Source organism: Vigna unguiculata, chromosome 7, assembly GCF_037176805.1.
Source record: "Vigna unguiculata cultivar grain cowpea cultivar isolate G323 ecotype 2 chromosome 7, ASM3717680v1, whole genome shotgun sequence".
NCBI classification, from domain to species: domain Eukaryota; kingdom Viridiplantae; phylum Streptophyta; class Magnoliopsida; order Fabales; family Fabaceae; genus Vigna; species Vigna unguiculata.
This window is the reverse complement of record NC_140798.1, coordinates 10,980,350-10,988,276: the sequence shown is the minus strand read 5'-3', so window position 1 is coordinate 10,988,276 and position 7,927 is coordinate 10,980,350.

Below are 7,927 nucleotides of genomic sequence, written 5' to 3'. Positions count from 1 at the left end.
TTAAAATTTAATTTGGGATTATACTGGTCTATTATGCTGGTCCCAACAAATAGAAACGTTGAAATTAATCAGTTAATCAAACCAAGTTAAGAGTTTGCTGTTTGATAGGAAAGGACCATGTAGAAGAAGAAACATGTAAATTGGCATCGCCGGTATATTTTGTTTCTACTTAGGTCGAAGGCATCCTTTGAGCAATTATGGAGATAAGAATCCAATATTCGACAAAATAAAGGAATTTAAGGAATCAAAAGAAAACTTTGTTAACCTTCTATGACATTTTGGCTGTGAAATCTCAATTCTAGAATAAAGGTTTCCTATCAAAAAGTCTTCCCCAGTATGGAGAGTGATTACTGTTCAAAACTGTGGTTCATCAAAGTGATTATAGTAAGGCTCACAAATTATGGCAGCTGCCGGAAAAATTGTGACTCACAGTAAAGGCTGTTAAAAATATGGTTGGAATGATTGTCCATAATATTATGGTTTAGAAAACTCTATAATATGGTTTTGAGCCCTATTTTAATGTAGACCACTTTTTTTCTTCATTCTCTTTTTGTTCAGATTTTTCAAATTTTCTCATTCATACCACCCTTGCAAATTCTCACAATGCATTAAAATAGTAAAAACAGATTCAACACCTCTTCACCCACATCTAGGGTGCATTCTTTTGTGACGAAGGATTTAAAGAGAGTGAGTGGATGAATTTGGATAGATTTGAAGGTAAAATTTGAATTGTTTCTTTTAAGGTATTTGAGGATAAAAGTGAAGAGATTTGAAAGTAAAATTTATGAAAATTTGTAAAAAATTTGATGGATGTGATAAAATAAAAAAAATATTTTAATAAAATAAAATATAAAATTACCATTTTATTCCTATAATTAAAATTAATATATATATATATATATATATATATATATATATATATATATATATATATATATATATATATATATATATATTCCCAACTTATACATATAGAATCTATTACCGAGGCCCATAATTATTTATACAAATGGAATATGAAATCAGTTCTCATCTCCATGGAATCGGTTCCCTACCCATGGAACCTGTTATCAACCTATTAAATTAGTTTGTATTACACATATTGCACGTTGTTTAACTAGGGTGTTATTGTAAAAACATATTTTACACTCGCAAATCTCTTCTTCACATGCAAGATTGCATATCACCATGATTCTGCAAATCTGCACTTTTCTTCACTTTTAATCCTTTGATAAGAACACGAAGTTTACTCGCATATCCATCATTGCTAATCATTGATAACAGGAAATCAATGAAAAGGAACACAATGTTTGGCTCTCAGTAGGACTTAAAACAGTTCTAAGGTTCCTCACAGATCTAAGGTTGGGTTGATCATGGTTTTAGGTCTTGAACTTCTAATGAGTTGAGAATTTTCAAGACAATGGGTCAATAAGGCTCAAATAAGGGTGTAATGGAAAATAGTGCAAGGCAAGGTTGCTTGGCCAAGTGGTTGGTTCACAGAAAAATGGCCTAAATCCTCTCACTTTTAGGAAAACTATCCACTCTTATGTGGAAAGCCACTTTTGCAAAAGTTTCTCCGCTAGGAAATGACACGTGAGTACTACCTTTGTAAGAAAACTCTATACTAAGGACTTGCCATGTGGCATCATGTGTGTGAGACGTCTTCCACCAAGCAGGTTACGAAACTAATCACCCAAGATTGACTTAAGCTAGGCGCAAACATTTCACTACAACTTAAGCAAGATTGTTCAAAAACCCTACACAACTTGGCCTTTAATACAAGGCCTAAAAGAAATCTTACAGTACATGACCCTTAATACAAGGTTTAGAAATGCTTCATGATGGCCCAAGTGAAAATGAATTTAGCTTTACCTTGCATAGATGATGATAACTCCTCTTGAATTTGTTTGCCTATGCTCCTAGTGATTGGACTCTTGGCTAGGGGTTTGCCATCAATTGGCTCATCATCCTTCAAAGGAAAACCCTAAACCTGTATCTTTATCTGCTCACATTGATAAGGGGATTATTGTATAAAGAAGAATGCAAACATAAAACATACCAACAAAGCTAGGTTGGGCCAAAGTTTGAAAATGAGGCTATGGTTATGATTGATGCGCGAAAGTTGGTGGATGGTGATGGTAAGATCGATTATAGTGTTTTGGTGGTTGGATGAAGATTATTTGTGGTGCTCTAAGAGAGGTTAGACCAACTCTGGAGAAAAAGGTACTAGAGGCACCTCATGGGATGCTCTAGCAAGTGACTAAGAGACAAGATATGACACAAAATAAATTTGGCAACATAACATTAAGCATCTTAAAGTGAAAAATACATAGGAGAGACAACTATATTTATAGAGTAAGGTGTCTCCAAAATGGTCCAAAACCCTAGAATGATAACATGCATCAAAACCTAAAAATGGTTGCAAGATCAACATCAAAGTTCACACAAAATATTTAGTGGTGGTGACATTATAGATAATGTGACTATTCTACCAATTTTTTTTTTATTATTTCAAAATAATCAATATGTAAAATCAAAACAAGTGATTGTCGAGATTCTCGCAGGAACATATGCTTTGAATTTGAAAGAAAAAGTTCGAAAACATATTTATTTTGACTTAAGGAGAAATGCATTGGAGTACGGATGTGTATCATGCATCAAAATTTAAATATGGTGCCTTGTAAACACTTTTGTTTTTTGCTTTGGTACTTTTCCTGTGCTTTTTTATTTTGTTCAAAAAACGGTTCGATTCTTGTTGTCCTTTCTCTTTTCTGTTTTTCAGAACACATACACACCACTACACAACATAAATCTATTTTGGAAAATGCTTTTGGAAGCTCAAAGGTTGAAGACACACAATATGAAAGAAAAACTTACTAGAATCAAAATATAACATGAAACTCAAACAAACATAAGATAAACTTAATTCTAAGAATTTTGCCAATGGTCTAATGATAAGTATAAAATAAAAAATATAAAGTAAAAATACTCAAATGGATGTATACAGTGCAATTTTGTAAACAAACTTGAACATATATTTTTTTGATTTTTGCAAAGCTCAAACTAGGAAAAATGACTACTACACATAAATCTAGACAACATGGATGAATGTGGAAATAAAAATGACCCAACACAACATCAAAATGGAACCATATAAATGAAGAAAAGACTTAATAAAATACAAAAGCACACTAACAACACAAATATATGAACTTAGTTCATAAGTCAAATGGTTCAAAAGAAGAACAAAAACTAGAACCAGGAAAACAACATATATGGAAGTGAAAATGGAGACAATAAAGAACAACACATAGACGACAGATAAAACCAATAAGATAAGTAGGACCATGAAACCTAGCTCTTGTAGAACCAAAGATCTCGATACCAAATGATAGTCTCCTCCTCAAGTTAAGTTGGACCAAAGCTAGAAGATGATGACCATGATGGAGGTGAGTTCACAGAAGCAAGGTGATGAAGGCATAATGCTCTCGATTTTGGTGGTTAATGGGTAGAATGAAGGTGGTTGATGGTGCTCATAGAGAGGTTGGGCCAACTCTAGAGTAAGGTGTTTCCAAAATGGTCAAAAACCCTATAATTCTAATATGCACCAAAATCCTAAAAATGCTATCTTGGTGAAGGAGAGCTTGACATGTGGCACTCTCACTCTCATGAAAATCGAACCAATCTCGTAGTGCCATGTGAAAATCTACTTTATGAAAAACCTTGCGACTAGAGAACCCCTAGACCTCCCATGATTTAATATGCTAGAACCCGCCTACCAACTGCTAACAACTCCCATCGATAGCCAGGTTAGTGGGTTATCTGACTTTGGAGTCATCCAACGAGAATAGTCTCGCCTAACGACCATCAAGTCAGTGAACTCTCTAACTTTGACTTCATTTAGCGACTCAACCCTTGCCCAACGAGTCTGCATAATGTAAAAGACCCAAGCCTACGAATTTCATTCCATTCCAACCATACCAAACCAATCCAATGATTTATATGGTGGTGAGTTCACAGAAGCAAGGTGATGAAGGCATAATGCTCTCGATTTTGGTGGTTAATGGGTAGAATGAAGGTGGTTGATGGTGCTCATAGAGAGGTTGGGCCAACTCTAGAGTAAGGTGTTTCCAAAATGGTCAAAAACCCTATAATTCTAATATGCACCAAAATCCTAAAAATGCTATCTTGGTGAAGGAGAGCTTGACATGTGGCACTCTCACTCTCATGAAAATCGAACCAATCTCGTAGTGCCATGTGAAAATCTACTTTATGAAAAACCTTGCGACTAGAGAACCCCTAGACCTCCCATGATTTAATATGCTAGAACCCGCCTACCAACTGCTAACAACTCCCATCGATAGCCAGGTTAGTGGGTTATCTGACTTTGGAGTCATCCAACGAGAATAGTCTCGCCTAACGACCATCAAGTCAGTGAACTCTCTAACTTTGACTTCATTTAGCGACTCAACCCTTGCCCAACGAGTCTGCATAATGTAAAAGACCCAAGCCTACGAATTTCATTCCATTCCAACCATACCAAACCAATCCAATGATTTATATGGTGGTGAGTTCACAGAAGCAAGGTGATGAAGGCATAATGCTCTCGATTTTGGTGGTTAATGGGTAGAATGAAGGTGGTTGATGGTGCTCATAGAGAGGTTGGGCCAACTCTAGAGTAAGGTGTTTCCAAAATGGTCAAAAACCCTATAATTCTAATATGCACCAAAATCCTAAAAATGCTATCTTGGTGAAGGAGAGCTTGACATGTGGCACTCTCACTCTCATGAAAATCGAACCAATCTCGTAGTGCCATGTGAAAATCTACTTTATGAAAAACCTTGCGACTAGAGAACCCCTAGACCTCCCATGATTTAATATGCTAGAACCCGCCTACCAACTGCTAACAACTCCCATCGATAGCCAGGTTAGTGGGTTATCTGACTTTGGAGTCATCCAACGAGAATAGTCTCGCCTAACGACCATCAAGTCAGTGAACTCTCTAACTTTGACTTCATTTAGCGACTCAACCCTTGCCCAACGAGTCTGCATAATGTAAAAGACCCAAGCCTACGAATTTCATTCCATTCCAACCATACCAAACCAATCCAATGATTTATATGGTGGTGAGTTCACAGAAGCAAGGTGATGAAGGCATAATGCTCTCGATTTTGGTGGTTAATGGGTAGAATGAAGGTGGTTGATGGTGCTCATAGAGAGGTTGGGCCAACTCTAGAGTAAGGTGTTTCCAAAATGGTCAAAAACCCTATAATTCTAATATGCACCAAAATCCTAAAAATGCTATCTTGGTGAAGGAGAGCTTGACATGTGGCACTCTCACTCTCATGAAAATCGAACCAATCTCGTAGTGCCATGTGAAAATCTACTTTATGAAAAACCTTGCGACTAGAGAACCCCTAGACCTCCCATGATTTAATATGCTAGAACCCGCCTACCAACTGCTAACAACTCCCATCGATAGCCAGGTTAGTGGGTTATCTGACTTTGGAGTCATCCAACGAGAATAGTCTCGCCTAACGACCATCAAGTCAGTGAACTCTCTAACTTTGACTTCATTTAGCGACTCAACCCTTGCCCAACGAGTCTGCATAATGTAAAAGACCCAAGCCTACGAATTTCATTCCATTCCAACCATACCAAACCAATCCAATGATTTATATAGATCAGAAAACGTACTAACCAACTCAATTAATCACATATACTGGTTTAATATTCAATCCACAATCAAACATGCACATGATAGATATCTCACTAGTTCAAACAATTCATGAACATATAATTATGATAAAATATCTAATTTCAACATCTACGAACCATTAAACATATCAATTGAATCATAACAACAACAATTCACAGTACATACCAAAAATCAATTAAACAATTTAAAACATATAATAACTAGAATTAGCTTCACTCACTTGTGTAAACAACTCTAGATGACCAAACCATCTTTATCTCCACAGGATGCTCTATTTACACATAGAAACATCACAAGAACGATTAGAACATACCATCATGATCATTGATCAACAAAGACTTGTTGACTTACACATAACATGCAACCAAAAGAGGATCGCTTGCAACAATAAAACAGATTGGACCGAGAGAAAAAGGGTAGAAAATTAATATACACAAACGAAGAAAATGATTGATCCAAATTGCAGAGTTCACTACAAGGATCACTCTAGTGGTCTCAGATTAGACCTTCAAATAGATGAACAAATCGTCAAATAATGAAATTCATTTATAACAAAATTGTTTATACTACATCCTTTTAATAATTAAGTCTCATTATTTTTAAACTTCTGCCAATTTTAAAAATACCATTTTCTTGGTTTTAACAATTTCAAACCTCAAGTACCCCTTTAATTGTACTGTTGTTCATCATAACAAGACACACATACCTAAACTCTTTGTTAGAAAGACTTTCAATACAAGGACTCATCTAAGTAGGTCACCAACGCGAACCACTAGCTTTTATACCATTGGTGGGTCTTTCAAGGGGAGATTCACTAGGTAGCCTAACTTACATAAGAATTTGACTTAACCTTCAATTCAAAACCTTAAGAAAATAGGTTATAGGTCTTCTTCCATATAAGGTGTTTAACTTTCTCATTTTTATTTAGTGTGGGACTATACTTAAATTCCAAATAATGATTGACATGGATCCTCTTATTTCTCCTGTAAAATACCAATATGTTGTAAGCATATAACACACAATGTTTATACCACATGAACTAGCCATTGAGGTTAGACTCTTCCCTTCCAACAAAAGAGAAAATTCCCATGATTAAGACATATTTAGTAATGCCAAATATTATAATTAAGGTTGAGTGTTCTAAGAAATATACAAGTAATATAAGTGGTATCATAGTTTTTTATATGAATTTGTTCATTACTTATTGTCACTTATTGTTCTAAGATTACAAGATACAAAAATGATTTTGTATTTAAAGTTAGCAAATGTGATAGATCAAAATTGTTAAATACTATCAACATTTGAAATCTTAAGAATTAGTAAAACAACATTAAAGTTGAGATTTGATCCAACCCTCCTTGAAATTTTGAATGTTATGTTCAATATGACATCATTACCAATAATGTCTTAATTGTGCTATACAAATCTAAGATGACTTCTGGTAAACCTGACTGAAGAGATTTTAAGGAGGTTGAAATGAACTTGATTACCCTTACCAAGGACATTCAAGGAACGGTCAAGTAGATCTTGGTTGTCTGAGCAAAAATAAACAAGACAACATTAATCATATCAATTAGTTAACTAAATTAAATAGTAATCATCCGTTTAGGTAATACAATTATGCTAATGAAGGCCCAACACATAGAGGCTCATAGAAGCCCTATAACAAGTTGACATCTCACAAATTTGGTAGATGTTTCCACTGTAACAGTTACTATCTTCAAATATCTACTAACTTGAGCGTTAGGGGATCTTTTGCAAATACCCCACCCTTCAAGATTCAATCCAAACTAACATCTAACATCTATAAAGGAGCACCCCTCACAATATAGTACAAGATAGAAAAACCTTTCTCGTCCTATGTAAGAAGACCATTACTTCTTCTACAAAACCCACCATAGTCATTAGTGTTAACATAATCATTCCCATTTATATTAATACAATTTCTTTGATTTTCTATGTAAAAGATAAATTTGTTAGCCTAACATTTTTCTCAACAAAGACTAAATTCTAAAGTAGAATCTACCTTGTCAATTTGTTAGGCTAACATTTTTCTCGACAAAGATTAAATTAGGAACTACCTTGTAAATAAGATCATTATCAAGAATGTTGTTTGAAGAAACACATAGATTTTTTAAATGTTGTAAAACCATGAATTTGGGAAGCTTTATTTACCATTGTAATGACATTTCTAAGCATTGGGGTACA